Below are 23,363 nucleotides of genomic sequence, written 5' to 3'. Positions count from 1 at the left end.
ATGGATGCCGTAACTAAAATGGATGCCATGACTTTACAACAGAATGCCCTATTTCTCAGTGAATTCATGCTAGTTGCGTAGCGAAAACACTGTTATGCATATAATGGATCATTTGCGGTTCATTGATACCAAAATCGTGTCAGTACTACGATACCGATTTCACGGGTTCGGATCGCTACAGAACCTCAATGGAGGATTCATTGTCATGGAGGGTTCATTGACATAAATGGATCCTTGACACGGAGGGTTCATTGACACAGATCCCCGTGTCAATGCCCCCCCCATCAATGGACCCTCCGTGTCAATGAACCCCTGTGTCAATGGACCCTCCGTGTCAATGGACCCTCCGTGTCAATGGACCCTCCGTGTCAATGATCCCTCTGTGTCAATGGACCCTCCGTGTCGATGGACCCTCCATGTCAATGAACCCCTGTGTCAATGCACCCTCCGTGTCAATGATCCCTCTGTGTCAATGGACCCTCCATGTCAATGGACCCTCCGTATCAATGGACCCTCCGTGTCAATGAACCCCTGTGTCAATGGACCCTCCGTGTCAATGATCCCTCTGAGTCAATGGACCCTCCGTGTCAATGATCCCTCTGTGTCAATGGACCCTCTGTGTCAATGATCCCTCTGTGTCAATTGACCCTCCGTGTCAATGATCCCTCTGTGTCAATGGACCCTCCGTGTCAATGATCCCTCTGTGTCAATGGACCCTCTGTGTCAATGATCCCTCTGTGTCAATGGACCCTCTGTGTCAATGATCCTCTGTGTCAATGGACCCTCCGTGTCAATGATCCCTCTGTATCAATGGACCCTATGTGTCAATGATCCCTCTGTGTCAATGGACCCTCTGTGTCAATGATCCCTATGTATCAATGGATCCTCCGTGTCAATTATTCCTCCGTGTCAATGGACCCTCCATGTCAATGAACCCTCCGTGTCAATGGACCACCCGTGTCAATGAACCCCTGTGTCAATGGACCCTCCATGTCAATGGACCCTCCGTGTCAATGATTCCTCCTGTCAACGATCCCTTCTTGTCAATGATTCCTCTGTGTCTATGGACTCTCCGCGTCAATCGAAGCTCCGTGTCAATGAACCCTCCATGTTAATGATTTCTCCATGTTAATGAACCCTCAGTGTCAATGAATCCTCCGTGTCAATGATACCTTCCGTAAATAAACCCCCGTCTCAATGTGCCCTCCTTGTCAATGATTCCTCTGTGTCAATGATCCTCCGTTTCAATGGACCCTCTGTGTCAATGAACCCCCGTGTCAATGAACCCCCGTGCCAATGAACCCTTGTGTCAATGGACCCTCCATGTCAATGATTCGTCTGTGTCAATGATCCTCCTTGTCAATGAACCCCTGTGTCAATGACCCTCTGTGTCAATGAATCCTCCAGTTAATGATCCCCCTCATCAATGGACCCTCCGTGTCAATGAACCCTCTGTGTCAATGAACCCCAGTGTCAATGAACCCTCGTGTCAACGGACGATCCGTGTCAATGGACACTCGGTGTAAAAGACATTCCGCATCAATGGACCCTCCGTGTCAATGAACCCCCGTGTCAATGGACCCTCTGTGTCAATGAACCCTCCGTGTCAATGATCCCTCCGTGTCAATAGACCCTCCATTTCAATGGACCCTACATGTTAATGAACCCCTGTGTCAATGAACCCTCTGTGTCAATGGACCTCCGTGTCAATGATTTTTCTGTGTAAATGGACCCTCCTTGTCAATGATTCCTCCATGTAAATGGACCCTCCGTGTCAATAAACCCCCGTGCTAATGAACCCCTGTGTCAATGGCCCGTCCGTGTCAATGAAACCCTGTGTCAATGGACCCTCTGTGTCAATGATTCCTCTGTGTCACTCGACCCCCGTGTCAATGGACCCTCCATGCCAATGACCCCCGTGCCAATGAACACCCTGCCAATGAACCCCGTGTCAATGATTCCTCTGTGTCAATAGAGCCTCCGTGTCAATAAACCCTCCGTGTCAATGATTCCTCTGTGTCAATGAACCACAGTGTCAATGAACCCTCTGTGTCAATTATTCCTGTGTGTCAATGGACCCTCTGTATCAATGGACCCCCGGGTCAATGGACCCTCTTGTCAATGAACCCTCTGTGCCAATAGACCCTCTGTGTCATTAAACCCTCCATGTCAATGGACCCTCTGTGTCAATAAACCCTCCATGTCAATGGACCCTCTGTGTCAATAAACCCTCCATGTCAATGGACCCTCTGTGTCAATGGACCCTCCTTGTCAATGAACCCTCCATGTCAATGGACCCCCATGTCAGTGGACCCAGTGTCAATGAACCCTCTTTGTCAATGATCCCTCCGTGTCAATAAACCCTCCATGTCAATGGACCCTCTGTGTCAATGAACCCTCCATGTCAATGTACCCCTGTGTCAATGGACCCCTGTGTCAATGATTCCTCCCGTTAATGAACCCTCCATGCCAATGAACCCCCGTGCCAATGAACCCCCGTGTCAATGGACCCTCCATGTCAATGAACCCTCCGTGTCAATGAACCCTTTGTGTCAATGGACCCACGTGTCAATTCCTCTGTATCAATGGTACCCTGTGTCAATGATTCCTCCGTATCAATGGACCCTCCATTTCAATGAACCCCGTGTCAATGGACCCTCCGTGTCAATGACCCCCCCATCAATGGACCCTCAGTGTCAATGGACCCTCCATGTCAATGATCACTCCATATCAATGGACCCTCCGTGTCAATGCACCCCCACCCAACCCCAACACAGAGGAATCATTGACACAGAGGATTCATTGTCATGGAGAATTCATTGTTATGGAAAATTCATTGTTATGGAGGGTTCATTGACACAAATGGATCATTGACAAGGAGGGTCCATTGACACAGATCCCCGTGTCAATGGCCCCCGTGTCAATCGACCCTCCGTGTCAATGGACCACCCGTGTCAATGAACCCATGTGTCAATGGACCCTCCGTGTCAATGATCTCTCTGTGTCAATGGATCCTCCATGTCAATGATTCCTCTGTGTCAATGGACCCTCCGTGTCAATGGACACTCCGTGTCAATGGACCCTCCATGTCAATGATTCTTCCTGTCAACGATCCCTTCTTGTCAATGATTCCTCTGTGTCTGTGGACTCTCCGTGTCAATGAACCCTCCATGTCAATGATTCCTCCGTGTTAATGAACCCTCAGTGTCAACGGACCCTCTGTGTCAATGAAATCTCTGTGTCAATGAATGCTCCGTGTCAATTATACCTTCCGTCAATGAACCCCTGTGTCAATGTGCCCTCCTTGTCAATGATCCTCCGTGTCAATGGACCGTCTGTGTAAATGAACCCCCGTGTTAATGAACCCCCGTGTTAATGAACCCCGTGTCAATGGACCCTCCATGACAATGATTTGTCTGTGTCAATGATCCTTTGTGTCAATGAACCCCCGCGTCAATGAACCCCGTGTCAATGACTGTTGGAGCCGGCCTCGTGGCGTGGTCCTGTTCCCCCTCGCCAAGCCGCACGAGGTCCCCTGCACCTCGGGGCTCCTCTATTTTGGATTGTACGTGACTCTGCGCACCAGCCTACGTGACCCCGCTCAACCCGGCCTCGGCCCCAGCAAGCCCCGACATCAAGGCACCAACAACTGGCCAGGGGGTACCACGTGACCACTTCCCCACTCCCGGCGGAGGGCAGTATCGATGGGACCCCCAACCGTCCTCCCACACCTAGGTGCGATCGCCCCACAGCTCTCCTGGGCCTGGCGCCTCTCCTGCTGAGCGTCTGGCCGCTCCCGACCCGGCCTCTCCGCCCCCCCGGGCGCAAGGGTCCGGACATCAAAGGGCTCCAGACCTATATCTGGGGCGATCCTGCAACAGGACAGCAGTTGTATCCCGGAGTCAAGAGCCCTGCTGATCGGATCGCGGCTGACCCTACGGAGAAAGACTCATCCTGGAACCACGCTCTGAGCCCTGCTGACTACGTCGCGGCTCCACCGTGCTTAAAGACCTTCACGAACCTTTGGGGCCCTGCTGACGCTGTCGCGGCCCGACCTTGTTGAACTTGCCATCAGAGCCCAGCTGACCTCGTCGCGGCTCGACCGAAGCGGACCTACCACCGGAGCCCTGCTGACTGTGTCGCGGCTCGACCCAAGCGGAACTACCACCCGAGCCCTGCAGACACCGTCACGGCTCTCCACGTCCGAGCTGCTTTGAGACCAGCACCTGACGCTCCGGCCCCCAGAGCCACCTTCGGCCTAACACAAGGTCTGGCGCAGAGCTTCCCCGTACCAGGCTGGTACTAAGACTGTCCCGCTACCCTGTCCCTACAAAGACATTGAGACTCTTTCTGGATCTCTCGATCCCCCTGTAAATATTTTGAATGTGCTACTATTGATAAAGTACCTAGATAAGCAACTGATACGGAGTCCTGTGTGGTGGTGTTACTGGGCCTAGTACGATCATAGGAGAAAGACCTCTCCTAGGAGGCTTCTCAGCGGCGCTCGGCTATAACTTTGCGGTAGGAAGGTGCCCCGGAGTGGTCCCCCTGACTCCCCGGTGGTCCTCCCTCCAACATTTGGTGGCCAGCGACGGGATCCGAGCCAGACGCAATCGTACAGGCAAGTAACGCACCCGCTGCCTAACCAGACGGAAAAAGAAAGAGAACCATGAGCAGCCAAGAAACAACCGTGGCCGCAACCTTCCCACAAAGAATTGAAACAATTCTGCAAGGATCCCAACCACAGGATTGGGCACCAAGGAAGAAATGCAGAAAGCCCTGAAAGCCTGGGCAGAATCCGAGGCCACTCCACCCCAAGGCGAAGGGACCTCGGCCCGGGACGAAAACCTGCCGCCGACCATGACCCCGGCAGATGGGGGGCAAAGCATCCCGGAAGCCGGCCTATCCCACGAAGAAATGCGAGAACGGGAGAGGGTCCGGACACACGAGTTGGAACTCGCACGACTCCGGCTGGACGGTGAACTCCTGCTGGCGGAGAAAAAGTTGGCCTTGGAGAAACTACGGCTGCAGGAGGAAATCGAAGAAAAGAAACGGCATCGAGAACTAGAAGAGAAACGGCTAACCCTCGAGCACGAGAGGGGCCTCAAGGAACTCGAACTGAAATCCAAAACGGGGGAGACCAGCACCCCCGGATCCCGGGACGCTCTGCCACTGACCGAGCCAAAGGTTCATATCCCCAAGGATGTCGTCAAGGAGTACTATAAAAACGACGACATCCAGCAATGGTTCCGAGCATATGAGGTAGCCATGACCTCCCATCGGGTACCCCGGAAGGATTGGGGTGCCGGCCTATGGGGGAGGTTCCTCAGCGAGGGCCGGGATACCCTGCTGCAACTCCCCAACGCGGTGATGACCTCGTACGACCACATGAAAGAGGCCCTACTCACCCGCTACGGACTATCAGCCGAGATGTACCGGCAGCGCTTCCGGGACTGCAAGAAGCTCCCCGGTACCACATGGGTCGAATACGTGGACTTCTTCAGCAGAGCCTTCGAAGAGTGGATAAGAGGGAGCAAGGTCACCTCGTACAACAAACTGTTCGACCTCATTGTCTGGGAGCACCTCGCCAACAACTGCTTTGTCGAACTAAGGCAACACCTCCTTGACAGCAAACTGACCGAGCCCCGGAAGCTTGCCGCCGAAGCCGACCGATGGGTCAACACCCGGGTCCCCCGGAACCCCGTGGGGGACTACCAACGGAGTACCACGGGACCCCCTCGCCAGCGGGGCGGAGGAGGAGGGTCCCACCGCAGTCGAGAATTTCCGGCCGGGCCGCCCCGAAGCCCGCCACGAGGCCAAGCCGCCAACCACACGTCCCCGACCCTGGTCCATAGAGGGACCCTCATCGCCAGGCCTGGACCTCGACCAACAGTGACCTGCTTCGGCTGCCAACAGACAGGCCACTATGCGAGCGACCCGGCCTGCCCCGTGAACCGACGAAACGGGACCGCTGGGCCCCCTCCCCGACAAATAGCCGCCGCAGCCCTGGGGGAAGGAGAAGAAGAGGAGGAAAACCGCGACGTCGGGTCCCCCGAGTGGGAACCGGCTGCCATGTCACTCGTATGCCTGGGCACCCAAGAAATGGTGCCCCGAGCCCCCATCCCGAGCAACACCCAGAAGTACCAGCAGTGGGTCACCATCAATGGGCAACGGGCCGAAGCCCTCCGGGACACTGGGGCCAGTGTGACCGCTGTCCGCTGCCACCTAGTGACCCCCGAACAGATCCTGCCGCATGTCCTATGCCCTGTCCGGACCGCGGACAACACCGAAAGCATGTGGCCTGGATCCCCTTTGAGTGGGGAGGAGTGTCAGGCACCCTGAAAGTAACAGTCCGCGACGACGCTCCAGTGGACTGCCTCCTGGGGAACGACCTGGAGAGCTCCCCCTGGGCCCAGGTGGAGCGCCGAGAGCATCTGGGGATGCTAGGGCTGCCCGAGTGGGCCTGCGCCACCACCCGGTCCATGACCGCCCAACCAGCCGCTGCAGCGGCCCCCGTCGAGCCTGCGGGTCCAGAACTGCCACCCGCCTCTGGCACGGAGGAGCCTGATGATGAGGCCGGGCCATCCGAACTTTCCCCCGACGAGGCCGCCTCCCTCAGCGAGATCCCCGAGCTGGCCCAGTGGCACCACGACGGGGGCCCCACCCGCGAACAGTTCCAACAAGAACAGAAGGCCTGCCCGTCCCTCGAGGGGGCCCGACAGCAAGCAGCCGCCCAGGCCACGGGGGACCCCACGGGAACCCACTGGATCTATTGGGACAATGACTTGTTATATAGCGAACAGAAAGTCGCCGAACTAGGAGCCGGCCGTGTGTTGGTGGTTCCTCTCCGATTCCGAGAGTTCCTCCTGAACCTGGCGCATGACGTGCCCCTCACCGGACACCTCGGGCGAGACAAGACCTACAGCCGCTTGGTGACCCATTTCTATTGGCCCCGAATGCGGAGGGACGTGGACCACCACTGCCGGTCCTGCCAGACCTGCCAAGCCAGCGGGAAGACTGGGGGTCGAGTCAAGGCCCCCCTCCAACCATTTCCAGCCGTCCACACCCAGTTCGAACGGGTAGGGATCGACATCGTGGGGCCCCTCGACCCCCGAACCGCCCTGGGCCACCGCTTCATCCTGGTACTGGTCGACCACGCCACCCGATACCCAGAGGCCATCCCCCTCCGAACTGTGACAGCTCCAGTGGTGGGCCGGGCCCTGATGGGCATCTTCTCCAGGGTGGGGTTCCCCCGAGAAGTGGTGAGCGACAGGGGTACGAACTTCATCTCGAAATATATGAGATCCCTCTGGCAACAATGTGGGGTCACCTACAAGTTCACCACCCCTTACCACCCCCAGGGGAACGGACTGGTCGAGCGGTTCAACAGAACCTTGAAGGGAATGATCAAGGGCCTGGAAGAGCCCCTGAGGAGGAGATGGGACGTCCTGCTGCCATGCCTCCTGTTCGCCTATCGAGAGGTTCCACAGAAATCCCTGGGCTTCAGCCCCTTCGAACTGTTGTATGGGCACCCCGTCCGAGGGCCCCTCAGCCTGGTCAAAGAGGGCTGGGAGGCGAGCGTCCAAGATGCCCCCCCCCCCGACGTCTACAGGTACCTCTTGACCCTGCGGAACCAGACTCGGAAGTTCCGGGCCCTGGCAGAAGCCAACCTCGAAGCCAGCCAAGAAGACATGAAACGCTGGTATGACGAAAATGCCTCGACCATCGAGTTCGAGCCGGGCCAGCAAGTCTGGGTCATGTCGCCCGTGGACCCCTGCGCCCTTCAGGACAAATGGACCAGGCCCTTAAAGGTGGTTGAGAAGAAGAGCCCCGTCACCTACTTGGTCGACATGGAGTCCCCAAGGAACCCCCTCCGGGTCCTACACGCCAACCGGCTCAAACCCCACTTTGCCAGAACCGAACTAAGCCTGCTGCTGGCTACCGACGATGGGGGCGAAAGCGACTCCGAGCCCCTACCCGACCCCCTGGGGTCCTTGGACCAAGACGGCTCCCTGGAGGGCGTCAAACTCTCCACCACCCTGACCCCAGAACAGAGCCATGACTGCCGGCAGCTGCTGCAACCCTTCGCTGCCCTCTTCTCTCTCACGCCCGGGGTGACCCCCTGGTGCGTCCACGACGTGGATACCGGGGACAGCCCCCCTGTGCGACACCGCACCTACAGAGTGCCCGACCGGGTCCGAGCCTGCATACAAACGGAGGTCTCCAAGATGCTCGCCCTCGGAGTCATCGAGCCATCGGACAGCCCGTGGGCTAGCCCTGTGGTCTTGGTGCCGATGGCCGCCGCCCCCGGCACCCCCCCGGAACTCAGATTTTGTGTGGACTACAGGGGCCTAAACGCAGTCACCAAGACCGATGCCCACCCCCTGCCACGGGCAGACGAGCTGATCGACCGCTTAGGGGCCGCCCGCTACCTAAGCACTTTTGATCTCACCGCTGGGTACTGGCAGATCAGGCTCACCCCCGGCGCCCAGGAACGATCCGCCTTCTCCACCCCCGATGGGCACTACCACTTTTGGGTGATGCCCTTCGGTATGAAAAACGCCCCAGCGACCTTCCAGAGACTGGTGAACAAGGTCCTGGCCGGACTAGAAGCCTTCAGCGCCTACTTAGACGACATTGCAGTCTTCAGCAACCACTGGGCCGCGCACCTAGGACACCTCAGAGAAGTCCTGGCCGCTCTCCAGAGGGCCGGGCTCACGATTAAGGCCAGCAAGTGCCAGATCGGTCAAGGATCAGTGACCTATCTGGGCCATCAGGTGGGGAGTGGCCAGGTGGCGCCCCTCCAGTTGAAGGTCGATGCCATCCAGGCGTGGGAGCCCCCCGCCACCCAAACAGCTGTCCGGGCCTTCTTAGGCCTCACAGGCTACTACCGGCGATTTATCAAAGACTATGGCAGTATTGTGGGCCCCCTCACGGAGCTCACTTCCAAAAAGCAGCCCAAGACGGTGCACTGGACACCCCGCTGTCAGACCGCTTTTGAAACCCTCAAGGCGGCACTGTGCGCTGCCCCTGTACTACAGGCCCCTGACTACGGCAAGGAATTCGTGGTTCAGACAGATGCCTCGGAGTACGGGGTTGGGGCGGTCCTCTCCCAGATGCACACCGAGGGCCTCGACAGACCTGTGGCCTTCATCAGCCGCCGACTGCTGCCCCGAGAACAGAGGTGGAGCACCATCGAGCGGGAGGCCTTCGCCGTGGTATGGGCTCTCAAAAAGCTCCGACCCTACCTTTTCGGCACCCACTTCAGAGTCCAGACTGACCACCGGCCCCTGCGGTGGCTAATGCAGATGCGGGGCGAGAACCCCAAATTGTTGCGATGGTCCATCTCGCTGCAAGGGATGGACTTCACCGTAGAGCACCGGCCTGGCAACGACCACGCCAATGCCGACGGCCTATCCAGATTCTTCCGCCTCAGCAAGGAGAACCCCCAAGGAGATGGGTGACTCTCCCTGCCTTCAGCTGGGGGGGACGCTTGTTAGAGCCGGCCTCGTGGCGTGGTCCTGTTCCCCCTCGCCAAGCCGCACGAGGTCCCCTGCACCTCGGGGCTCCTCCATTTTGGATTGTACGTGACTCTGCGCACCAGCCTACATGACCCCGCTCAACCCGGCCTCGGCCCCAGCAAGCCCCGACATCAAGGCACCAACAACTGGCCAGGGGGTACCACGTGACCACTTCCCCACTCCCGGTGGAGGGCAGTATCGATGGGACCCCCAACCGTCCTCCCACACCTAGGTGCGATCGCCCCACAGCTCTCCTGGGCCTGGCGCCTCTCCTGCTGAGCGTCTGGCCGCTCCCGACCCGGCCTCTCCGCCCCCCCGGGCGCAACGGTCCAGACATCAAAGGGCTCCAGACCTATATCTGGGGCGATCCTGCAACAGGACAGCAGTTGTATCCCGGAGTCAAGAGCCCTGCTGATCGGATCGCGGCTGACCCTACGGAGAAAGACTCATCCTGGAACCACGCTCTGAGCCCTGCTGACTACGTCGCGGCTCCACCGTGCTTAAAGACCTTCACGAACCTTTGGGGCCCTGCTGACGCTGTCGCGGCCCGACCTTGTTGAACTTGCCATCAGAGCCCAGCTGACCTCGTCGCGGCTCGACCGAAGCGGACCTACCACCGGAGCCCTGCTGACTGTGTCGCGGCTCGACCCAAGCGAAACTACCACCCGAGCCCTGCAGACACCGTCGCGGCTCTCCACGTCCGAGCTGCTTTGAGACCAGCACCTGACGCTCCGGCCCCCGGAGCCACTTTCGGCCTAACACAAGGTCTGGCACAGAGCTTCCCCGTACCAGGCTGGTACTAAGACTGTCCCGCTACCCTGTCCCTACAAAGACATTGAGACTCTTTCTGGATCTCTCGATCCCCCTGTAAATATTTCGAATGTGCTACTATTGATAAAGTACCTAGATAAGCAACTGATACGGAGTCCTGTGTGGTGGTGTTACTGGGCCTAGTACGATCATAGGAGAAAGACCTCTCCTAGGAGGCTTCTCAGCGGCGCTCGGCTATAACTTTGCGGTAGGAAGGTGCCCCGGAGTGGTCCCCTGACTCCCCGGTGGTCCTCCCTCCAACAATGACCCTCTGTGTCAATGAATCCTCCGGTAAATAATCTCTTCTTATCAATGTTCCCCCTCATCAATGGACCCTCTGTGTCAATGAACCCTGCATGTCAATGAACCCCAGTGTCAAGGAACCCTTGTGTCAATGGACGCTCCGTGTCAATGGACCCCCATGTCAATGGACACTCCATGTCAATAGACATTCTGTGTCAATGGACCCTCCGTGTCAATGAACACTCTGTGTCAATGGACCTTCTGTGTCAATGGACCCATCGTGTTAATGAATCCCCGTGCCAATGAACCCGACCCCCCGTGTCAATGAACCCCCGTGTCAATGGGCCCTCTGTGTCAATGATCCCTCCGTGTCAATGGACCCTCCGTGTCAATGAACCCTCCGTGTCAGTGGACCTCCGTGTCAATGATTGTTCTGTGTAAATGGACCCTCCCTGTCAATGAACCCCCGTGCCAATGAACCCCTGTGCCAATGGACCCTCCCTGTCAATGAACCCCCCGTGCCAATGAACCCCTGTGTCAATGGACCCTCCGTGTCACTGATTCCTCTGTGTCAATGGATCCTCTGTGTTAATGAATCATTCGTGTCAATGATACCTCTGTGTCAATTGACCCTCAGTATCAATGGACCCTCCTTGTCAATGATTCCTCCCATCGATGAACCCTCGTGTCAATGGACCCTCCGTGTCAATGATTGCTCTTGGCAATTATTCCTCCATGTCGATGGACCCTCCTTGTCTATGAACCCCCATGCCAATGAACCCCTGTGTAAACAGACCTTCTGTGTCAATGATTTCTCTGTCTCAATGGATTCTTCATTTCAATGAACCCCCGTGTCAATGGATCCTGCGTGTCAATGATTCCTCCCGTCAATGATTCCTCCCGTCAATGATTCCTTCGTGTCTATGGACCCTCTGTCCATTGATACGGGGGTCTGTATCAATAGACCCTGTGTCAATGGACCCCTGTGTCAATCAACCCTCTGTGTCAATGGACCCTCAATGTCAATGGACCCTCCGTGTCAATGGGCCCCTGTGTCAATCAACCCTCTGTGTCAATGGACCCTCTATGTCAATGGACCCTCCGTGTCAATGGGCCCCTGTGTAAATCAACCCTCTGTGTCAATGGACCCTCTATGTCAATGGACCCTCCATGTCAATTCAAGGGTTCATTGATACGGAGGATCGATTGCCACAGAGGAATCATTGACACAGGGGTTCATTGGCACGGGGGTTCATTGGCATGGGGGTTTATTGACACGGAGGCTCTATTGACACGGGGGTTCATTGGCACGGAGGGTCCATTGACATGGAGGGTTCATTGACACAGAGGAGTCATTGAAACAGAGGGATTATTGACAGGGAGGGTCCATTGACACGGGGGTTCATTGTCACAGGGGTTCATTGGCATGGGGGTTCATTGGTACGGAGGGACCATTGACACGAAGGTCCATTGACACAGGGGTTCATTGACATGGAGGGTCCATCGACACGGAGGGTTCATTGACACGGGGACTCTCCGTATCAATGGACCCTCTCTGTCAATGATTCCTTTGTGTCAATGGATCCTCCGTGTCAATAAACCCTCCATGTCAATGATTCCTCTGTGTCAATGGACCCTCCGTATCAATGGACCCCTGTGTCAATGGACCCCGGTGTCAATAATGCCTCTTGGTCAATGGACCCTCCATGTCAATGAACCCCCATGTCAATGGACCTCTGTGTCAATGGACCCTTCGTATAAATGGACCCTTCGTGCCAATGAACTCCTGTGCCAATGAACCTCCGTGTTAATGAACCCCCGTCTCAATTATCCCTCCGTGTCAATGAAACCCCGTGTCAATGATCCCTCCGTGTCAATGAACCCCCGTGTCAATGATCCCTCCCTGTCAATGATCCCTCAGTGTCAATGATTCCTCTGTGTCAATGGAACCCCCGTGTCAATGGACCCTCCGTGCCAATAAACCCCTGTGTCACGGATCCCTCCGTGTCAATGATCCCTCAGTGTCAATGATTCCTCTGTGTCAATGGAACCCCCGTGTCAATGGACCCTCCGTGCCAATGAACTCCTGTGTCAATGATCCCTCCGTGTGATTCCTCCGTAACAATGGACCCTCCGTGTCAATGATCCCTCAGTGTCAATGATTCCTCTGTGTCAATGGACCCTCCGTATCAATGGACATCCGTGTCTATGAACCCTCCATGTCAATGGACCCCCGTGTCTTTGAACCGTTCTTGTCAATCATCCCTCCATGTCAATTAACACTCCATGTCAATGGACCCTCCATGTCAATGGACTCTCCATGTCAATGGACCCCCGTGTCAATGAACCCTCCATGTCAATGGACCCTCGTGTCTATGAACCATCCATGTCAATGGATCCCTGTGTCAATGGACCCCCGTGTCAATGAACCCTCCATATCAATGATCCCTCCGTGTCAATTAACACTCCATGTCAATGGACCCCCGTGTCAATGATCCCTCCGTGTCAATTAACACTCCATGTCAATGGACCCCCGTGTCAATAGACCCTCGTGTCAATGAACCATCCATGTCAATAGATCCCTGTGTCAATGGACCCCTGTGTCAATGAACCCTCCATTTTAATGATCCCTCCTTGTCAATGAACCCTCCGTGTCAATGGACCCTCCGTGTCAATGGACCCTCCGTGTCAATGAACCCTCTGTGTCAATGGACCCTCCATGTCAATGGACCCTCCATGTCAATGGACCCTCCGTGTCAATGATTCCTCCCGTCAATTAACCGCCCATGTCAATGAACCCCGTGTCAATAGACCCTGTGTCAATGAACCCTCTGTGTCAATGATTCCTCTGTGTCAATGGACCCTCCATGTCAATGGACCCTCCGTGTCAATGGACCCTCCATGTCATTGAATCCCCTATGTCAATGGACCCTCCTTGTCAATGAACCCCCGTACCAATGGACCCTCCGTGTCAATGAATCCGCTGTCAATGGACCCTCCATGTCAATGAAGGCGGACGGTGACGTGTCTCGGTAATGCAGAGGCCACTCATGCAGTCACTGCTGTCAAGAGCTCTAACAAGCAAACTCAGCAAGTCAGCAGTCAGCACCCACAGGCTGACTTCTGGGTGACCAGATGGTTCTTTATAGATGGAACACTATGGGGCATATTCACAAGGATCTATCGCCGAGTCAACAGCACTTTATTGTAGCCAAAGTAGAGATAAACTTATCGCCCCAATCACAAGCTGGTGTTAACAACCCACAGCGCCAGTTTACCCATGATAGCAGCCACAAAAAGCAATGCCACAGATGACCCCCGCAACTATCGCTAATAAGATGCAGAGTAGGAGTTCCCGTGCCAAAAGCCGCGACAACACCACTCCACAACATTCTCAACGACTAGCCAGATCTGCGATAAGAACACAAAACAGGCGATTAGGCGCGTTAGCAGCAGGAAAATAACACCTGCTCCATGTCAATGGACTCTCCATGTCAATGGACCCCCGTGTCAATGAACCCTCCATGTCAATGAACCCTCGTGTCTATGAACCATCCATGTCAATGGATCCCTGTGTCAATGGACCCCCGTGTCAATGAACCCTCCATGTCAATGATCCCTCCGTGTCAATTAACACTCCATATCAATGGACCCCCGTGTCAATGATCCCTCCGTGTCAATTAACACTCCATGTCAATGGACCCCCGTGTCAATGGACCCTCGTGTCAATGAACCATCCATGTCAATGGATCCCTGTGTCAATGGACCCCTGTGTCAATGAACCCTCCGTTTTAATGATCCCTCCTTGTCAATGAACCCTCCGTGTCAATGGACCCTCCGTGTCAATGAACCCTCTGTGTCAATGGACCCTCCATGTCAATGGACCCTCCATGTCAATGGACCCTCCGTGTCAATGATTCCTCCCGTCAATTAACCGCCCATGTCAATGAACCCCGTGTCAATAGACCCTGTGTCAATGAACCCTCTGTGTCAATGATTCCTCTGTGTCAATGGACCCTCCGTGTCAATGGACCCTCCATGTCATTGAATCCCCTGTGTCAATGGACCCTCCTTGTCAATGAACCCCCGTACCAATGGACCCTCCGTGTCAATGAATCTGCTGTCAATGGACCCTCCATGTCAATGAAGGCGGACGGTGACGTGTCTCGGTAATGCAGAGGCCACTCATGCAGTCACTGCTGTCAAGAGCTCTAACAAGCAAACTCAGCAAGTCAGCGCCCACAGGCTGACTTCTGGGTGACCAGATAGTTCTTTATAGATGGAACACTATGGGGCATATTCACAAGGATCTATCGCCGAGTCAACGGCACTTTATTGTAGCCAAAGTAGAGATAAACTTATCGCCACAATCACAAGCTGGTGTTAACAACCCACAGCGCCAGTTTACCCATGATAGCAGCCACAAAAAGCAACGCCACAGATGACCCCCGCAACTATCGCTAATAAGATGCAGAGTAGGAGTTCCCGTGCCAAAAGCCGCGACAACACCACTCCACAACATTCTCAACGACTAGCCAGATCTGCGATAAGAACACAAAACAGGCGATTAGGCGCGTTAGCAGCAGGAAAATAACACCTGCTCTGACCTGGTGCAAAGTTGGATGACAGCCTGCACCACAAAAGGGAGCCCAGCCCAGAGTCACACCTGAAGAATAACAGATGCACCCGGGCAACTGAACATGCAGACCGGAGGGCCGAAAGGGCAACAACACCAGCAGCCACCACCCCCAGGGCCCCCCGTCCCTGGCACCCCCCGACCAAAGACATGCCACATCAGCTACACCTAAACATGTACAAAGTAATTTGCATGATGTCGCACAATCACAACTGGTGACATGCATGTGTCGTCACAAAAATGAGCATCACACAATCATTTCCAAAGGAACAAATTAAACTTTATTAAAATGAACACTGAACTGAAATGAAGACACATGGCGGCTCCCCTCGAGACAATCCGTAGGTCACCACCTGCAAGACAAAAATCATGATGAGAAGGTGTGTCCTGCGCACATCAAAGGACAGAGAGCGAAGGAGAGAGAGTGGGAGAGAGCGAGAGAACGAGAGATAAGAAGAGAGGAGGGGAGAGAGAGAGAAGAAGAGAGGGGGAGAGAGAGAGAGAGAGAGAGAGAGAGAGAGAGAGAAGAAGGGAGGGGGAGAAAGAGAGAAGAAGAGAGGGGGAGAGAGAGAGAAGAAGAGAGGGGGAGAGAGAGAGAAGAAGAGAGGGGGAGAGAGAGAGAAGAAGAGAGGGGGAGAGAGAGAGTGCCGCCCCTGCGCACCCAGACCACACTGCTCACCTGCTGCCACCGGTGTGTCTCCAACCACTTGCCAGCATGTATTGCAGTTCACCAGGTCACACATCTGAGACAGACCTGTCATCTGAAACAGAGTCCAGATACATGATTGGCACAGTACACACAATTGCACAAGACAACAATGCCTGCCTGCCCATGCACACCAAGGCAGAGATACCCCAGCCCCTCCCGCCGCCCATTGGAGCATTCTCGCCCATGCACACCCAGGCAGAGGCACCCCAGCCCCTCCCGCCGCCCATCGGAGCATGCCCACCCATGCACACCCAGGCCTCACTGCTCACCCTCCACCACTCGCGTGCAGACAAGAGGCCCCACCACGTGCTGCTGCAAGCCACAAGCCTGGGGCCCGCGGACATGGCACCCTACACATCATGCAGCCCCACTCCGCAGGCCACCAGGTCTCACGTTTGGTGCTGGGTCTTGATTACTCTATGGCAGAGAACATACCAGTGCACCAGGCCTCATCGCAGGCTGCACACCCACTCAGCCCAATAGGTGCCACTAACTTTGTAATCCCGGAAGCGGCGCCACGTGGCTGTAGGCCCGCGCTGCACGCTGGCTCTGGCCTACACTGTGGTCCAGCAGGGCACACAAAACCTGAGCTGTCCGGACCGCCGGTATGGGGCATCATCGCAGGCTGCACACTCGCTTAGCACTTAAGGTCCCCCTACCTCAGTGCACCCCAAGTCACCGTCTGGTGCGGGGTGCCTGTGCCGGCCGCCAAGATTCGGGTGCCACTAACCCTGTGTCCAGTCAGCGCCATGTGGTGGTAGGCCCATGACGGTCGCAAGGCCTCGGGTGCCACTAACCCTGTGCGCAACAACTCATGGGCCCTTTATGATTGAGAACCATGGAGCGTCCGTCAGCCATTCACCACTGGCAGATGGGAATGTGACATCGTCGGCCCCTTTTGTTGGTGGAGTCACATGGCCTGTGACGCCTGTGCTGGATGGGTGTGGTGTGTTGCTGACAACTAGACCAGTGACCTGCACACCACCAGCGAGTACGCCTGCGAAGGGTAGCAATGAGGGCCCCCCTTCGGAGCATAAGCGGTGTGGTCTGGCCTGTCGTACGCCGGACCAGCGCAGGGCTTGCAACAATGACTCGTGGGCTCTGGGTGTTTTTGAGTCCATATCCGGACATGGAAGTGACTGATGCGTGTGTCCCTGTTGTAGTGTCCACGACACCGGAACACAATATGCAATGTAGCACCCTCTGACTGGCATCCCACAGGATGAGCATTTGACTTTGACGCAGGGGAAATCACTGTCCCTACATTCAACCACACATTCATTCATGACTGATGAAAGACATAACACAGCAGTGTGTTACTGGATGTTTCTTGCACATCCAGTGCAGTTTTGCAGCTGGAGTGGTACTGGGCAATACCAAGCACACCACACAATATGGGCCCGTGGAGGGCCAGCCAGAGTCCATCCAGGGATGACAAGTACTGTGGGAGAGGAAGGGTACAGTCCGCAGTCTGCTCGCCATGCCATTGGTCATCAAACAGGATATGGCAGTCAATGTCGCTGTCCATGGTGAGTGCATCGGAGTGTATCGGGGGTCAGTGGAAGGTCATGGGGTCATGTGCGGCACCAAGCAGAAACAGGTCAGGTGGCGGAAATGAATGCTAGTGCCTCCTTCTGATCACAAACCCATCCACGTCCTTGTGCCCGGATGTGAGCTCTGCCCCACCTGTGGGTGTTGCAGTACCGGCTGAGGCACTGTGTGCCACTGACACATCAGGTGCCTGAGTGGATACATCTGCCGCACTGTGAAGCAAGGGCACATCAGGGGGCGGAGATGTGGATGGTGTGGGGGCAGCAGCATTCATCATCGTCACACCTTGTGGCAGCAATGCCATGATGAGGATCTGCAGAGCATGGTAAATCCCAGCTACATTTCGCTGGTGTGCAGTGGTGGCTGCCATACTTTCCGCCTCCATCCGCACCATGTCCTCCATGAGCCTCCGCATGTGTGCCAGCTCACGGTTAGTATCGCTGGAGCCCCTCTGAGCGGACAGGTGTTCTTCTCTCCACATCATGACTCCTGCAATGTCCGTCAGGGCTCGTTGGAGACCATGGAGCGGGCCTAGACACCCATGGATGGCGTCCAGTTTGGTAGCCATAAGGTCAAACCCCACCCGCACCTGCTCAGCCATCTCCATCTGACCCTCCAGCACACGGCGTTGGAAGGCTGTGTGTTGTTCCTGGGGGTCTTGGGAGGCTGCCGGGCCGTGGGTGCCTCCTGCTGGGTGGTTTGGGTGGTGGGTGGGGTCTCCTCGATGCAGCTGGGCAGCCCTGATCCTGGCGGTGAGTCGCGGATGATGTCAATGAGGCCTAGGAGGGCTTGTGCGTCGATGCTGGTGTTGTCTTCCTCATCATCAGTGTAGAGTGGCTGGGACTGCTCTGCAGGGGGTGTTGACGGTGGCTCTGCAATGTGAAGAGGAGATGGTGTATTGCAATGTGTCCACATGTATCTAGCCGCATGGTACATGTTGACATTCAGACAGCATGGCATTGTACATTGTGACAGTCTATAGATCTGGGCGACGACCCAGAGTCATTGAGGGTGTGCACTGTGCTCTGCTTGATTGTACATGTGTCCCATCGTGGCCATCTCCACCCGTCCCCCAGTACCTGGTGGTCACTCACCCTGTTGCGGTTGTATTGTGTCCTGTCGAGCAGTGTCCCGTCCCCCGACTCCGGCCACAGTATCCACACTGATGACTGTCGACACCAGCTCCTCCATGTCATCCAGCATGAGCTGTGGCGCTGGACCTCCACCTCCAGTCTGCATTGCTGCCTTCTGGTTGGCTGCGAGTTTCTCCTTGGTCTTTCGCTTGATGTCATTCCATCGCCTCTTGACCTCGTCCATTGTCCTCTTGTGCCCTCTGACGGCATTCACCTTGTCCACGATGTCCCGCCATATTCCATTTTTGGTGCCCAATGACACGTTGGAGGTGACTAACAGTTGTTGATGGTGTTCCATCACCTCCGTGACTATGATCCTGTTTGCCTGCAGACAACTTCGTCTTCCTCTTCTTCTTGTCCTTGCCCTTCCCTGTCCCCTGTCGTACTTTAGAATTTGGGACCGCGTAGGAGATAGGGCCCTACCCCAGTCCATCCCGGTAGTAGTGAACCGCGAATGGTTAATGCGGTATGTACGAGTGCTTTCTGTAACGTTTTAGCTATGAATGCACTGCGTATACACTATTTCACATCACTGCGTGGGTTCCATTTTGTATCGGTGGCCATCTTATGGTTGCCCTCACATAGGCTATATAGTATGAAGCTAAAACGGGCCTTTTAGAGCACATGTGCCTTTCCTTGACTTCTCTGTGACCTGGGCAGCTTGACTCCACTGCCCCAGGTCAAACTGGTCTCACGAGTTCCCCGTCCTCTGGCCACCTGTGATTAGCATCAGGGCTTGACACACCATAAAGTCTTTTCATCCTACACAAGCCTCCAGCTAATCTCTTTCACACCTGGCTGTTCCTGCTTTATGGCTTGTTTCCCAAAACAGGAGATGCTCATGTTTATTGGGGCCTATCGATATCTAATGTGGGATCTGAGCTTTACTGTGTAAATAATTGCGTGCTGGCTCCACTGGAATGTGGGATGGTCATCATGACTCTGCTTTTTCGTTTGTAATGTACACTTTATATGACCATACCATAAACCCAAGAATGTATGCCTGAGGCAGGAAAATCTGTATTTAAGAAGAAGCTCGTTTCTGTGATTTTTAGCGGTCTCCTGAGAACATACACGCTGTTGTACTTCTAGGACGCCTGTAATTGGTCTGCAGCCAATAAACTGATCTTTGACTTCACCCAGAAGACTCTGTGTTTCTGTAGGTCTGAAACAGGAAGAACCCCGAAGTCATAGGGTGTGTTCCCCTGCACCGCTGGGCTTAAAATACCCAGTACTTCAGTTGGCGCCCAACTCGGCATGATTTCAGCGGTACCGGTCCAAGCCAGAGGTTCGTTTGGAGCTTCGTGTGGAAATTCTGGAGGAAGGCCGCCACTTCATCGACCCCTGCATGTCGACGTGGTCCGAAAGTCTTTTCTGCGAGGTTCTCCGCGTCCCGACGGCTACGAAGGACTGCTGCCCTGATTAATCGCCCTGTTTTGGACCCTTGACGATATTTGGTAGAGCGAAACAATCGAGAGAGTCTTCTGGTGACGCCATCGATCTTCAATATTCAGTTAAGTATAAGTGGAGCGTCTCCCAGTTTGAATTTGGTATCCTTCGGGATCATTTCGATTTGGTGCTTGCAAGTCCCAAAGCCAGAGGACTCGTGTATTCACGAGACTATCGTATCCGATAATCCTTTGACGTTTGAAACTAGACTAGTGAGCGAAGATGCCTGGTTCTAGTGTATTTTGTAGATTGTTTTGTTTGGGTTGTGGAAGGGATTTCCAGTTAGAGGATTCATGTCCGGTTCCTCCAATTGGAACTCCTACTTATGAGCTTTATGTAAAACATGGTGTGGGCCCCATTGCATATAATGAAATATGGATCCGATACACCAGAAAGGACGGTGTTTTAAAATGGCCCCAAAATGGTAGTTTCGATACAGATATCTTAGATAATTTGGAGGTAAAATTGTTTAAAAAGAAAGCCCGGCCGGCGATGTTTGATTCTTTCCACCTATGGCGAAAGGAAGCCAAACAGAAGGAAATGAAGCTAGCGAAAAGGGATAAGAGAGAGAGAGGTATGTCAGTGATGCAAGCAGCTGTGCAATTTAAAGATAATGAGGAGGAACAAATGAAGGAACAGTTACATAGACAGCGCAAACTAGGGATTGATAAATGTTACCCTGTTTTGTCACCCCTTGTGCAAGATGAGACAAAAGAGAAAGAGAAAGATTCCCTAATGTCCCATTTGTTAAGTTCGCCACCCCCATATGCGCAAAATGCCACCGCACCTCCACAGCTTGTAAATACGCAGCCTCTAGTAAATATGCCGCAAGCCTTCCCGCAGCCGCCAGCTCCTCTTCAGCTGGCTCCTATCCCTGCAGTGCAGCCCTCTCAAGGGCCGCCAGTTTTGCTACCTGTTACCCCCGCGCTTCCTGCGACTTTGCCTAGCACGGTTTCCCCTGGCGCTCCTTCTTACACTACCCCGGTACCTGTATCTGAATCTGTTTTTCTTCCCTCTGTCTATCCCCCTGTTTTCGCCTCAACTTCTCCTTCAGCGCGACAACGACTAGCTAATGTGGTTACAGGTTTAATGTCGCCTCTCTTTGGGTCATCTAGTGCGACTCCTGGTTTACAGCGTAAGCAATTGCGTAGTCAGCTGCCTGGTCCCGAAGAGAAAGAGGTGTTGGATCATCTGGCGCGCAGGTGGATTGGTTTCCCTTCATGCTATGATGTGGAATCGGTTGTTAATGTTTTTCATCAATGGGATGCCCCAAAACAGAGGTATGTTTTTGATAAAATGTGTGAATTCCTCTGTGAGGAATTGGAGGATAAGGGTGCAAACCCAAACCCACATGAATTGTGTCGAGTGCGATTGATTTCGGAACAGGTGTAATCGTGGGCCCCAACGTAGATAAAGCAGTTGCGACTTTACTGTCCCTCAGAAATGGCGATTGTCAGCAATCATTGTTTGACCAGGATTTCCCTGTATGGAAGGAGGTAAAAGCGCGCCAATATCCGATGCGTGAGGTTCCTCCAGTTTGGAGACCTGGTGATCCAGCTGCTAACCCACCTGTTCAGCCATATTTTCAGCGTGTTTGGGTACATGTCCCGTGGAAGCGATCTGAGGTGTTAGCACTTAAACAGACATTGCCTGATCCCCGTAAAAACCCTGCAGGATATTATAAGGAGTTGTCACAAACTGCAGAATCATGTGTAATGAATCTAGCCGACATAGATATGCTGTTTGGGAATGTGGTTCCACAGCCTTTGTGGGGATCCATTCGTAATGTAGATCACGCTGCAGAACTAGGTGACACATGGGCTAATATCATTGCCGCAGACACTAGACAAGTTGGTGGTGCAAAACCTGAGCCCCTCATAGCAGCGCTCCCTGGTAGAATTATTACCTACATGAAAACTATAATGCCTGCGATGCGCGTAAATTGGGACAAACTGTCCGCATGTAAGCAGAAGAAAGATGAAACAGTGTCAGATTTCTTTACCAGGTTTGAAGAAACGTTTATCGACCACAGTGGCCAAGACATGAGTACTGAAGGTGGCCAACGGTTATTCGTTGATAAGTTTGTGCAGAATCTACTCCCCGAGTTGTGTAAGAAATTAAAAGACTCCGAAAGTTCTTGGGCTGTTTCCTCTTCAGCGCAAATACTGGCTACTGCACAGTATTATGAGAATAGAGACAAAGATGAGAAGGATAGAACAGATAAGAAAATGAAAGAACTAAAGACAAAGGTCCTCTTGCAGCAGGCCTATCCGCCACGTGGAGGACAGAGTAATTATAGGCAAACACAAGGTATTTATCAGCAGCCCCAACAGTTTCAGAATAATCAGCAAATGAACGGGTATTATCAACCACGAATCCCTGTAGGCCCCAACCAATGTTCATATTGCAAAGAGGAAGGTCATTTTAAATATAGTTGCCCTAAATTGATGCAGCGTAACAGTAATGCGTATGGCGCAAGAGGTAGAGGTGGTCAACAAGCTCCCAGAGGCAGAGGGCGTGGAAACGTTCTCCAGAACGCGCGTCCTCTTCCGCCTCAAAATACCATAAATAGCTTTGATCAGCAAGCCAATGCGTCTGGTAATACAGCTCAGTACTACAATAATGATTATTATGCAGAAGACGACAATGTAGAAGATGATGATTACTAGGACAGCCGTAGACAGAGAGAGGGAGTTGTTTCAGTGCCAGTGGATCAGAGCGGACCCTATGTTAAAGTAACTACAGCAAATGTAACGGAGCCCTTTCTGCTGGATACTGGTGCTGCAAAGAGTTCAATCATGCATTCAAAACTCCCTGGCGCGCCTTTGTCTGGCGAAATGAATGTCTCAGTAGGTTTTTCTGGCGCCCCAGTTAGGAACCCGATTTCTAGTCCTATGTCACTTTCTGTTGGACCTTGTGAGCTAAAAGCACCCCTCAATCTAACAACAGGTTGTGGTGAAAATTTGTTAGGCTTAGATTTGCTAAAAAGATTGCATGCCACGCTATATTGTTCTCCTTCAGGAGTACAACTTACATTAGGCAAGAAAGTGATTTCCCCAATGTATTTGTCTAAAAATGCAATGCCACCTGAATTGTCATCCCTTCCGGATGCCCTTTGGGCTACTGGTCCCAATGATGTGGGTCTCTTGGAAATACCGCCATATGTGGTCACTTTAAAAGCCAATGTCCGATTGCCACGCATTCCCCAGTACAAGATCTCCAATGAAGGTCAGAAAGCGTTGTTAGAAATTGTCAGCGATTTGATCAAGAAGGGTGTAATTGAAGAGACAAGAGGCAACGTTTGCAATAGT

Source organism: Triturus cristatus, chromosome 9, assembly GCF_964204655.1.
Source record: "Triturus cristatus chromosome 9, aTriCri1.1, whole genome shotgun sequence".
In the NCBI taxonomy this organism is placed as follows: domain Eukaryota; kingdom Metazoa; phylum Chordata; class Amphibia; order Caudata; family Salamandridae; genus Triturus; species Triturus cristatus.
Note: the sequence above shows the minus strand (reverse complement) of the source record.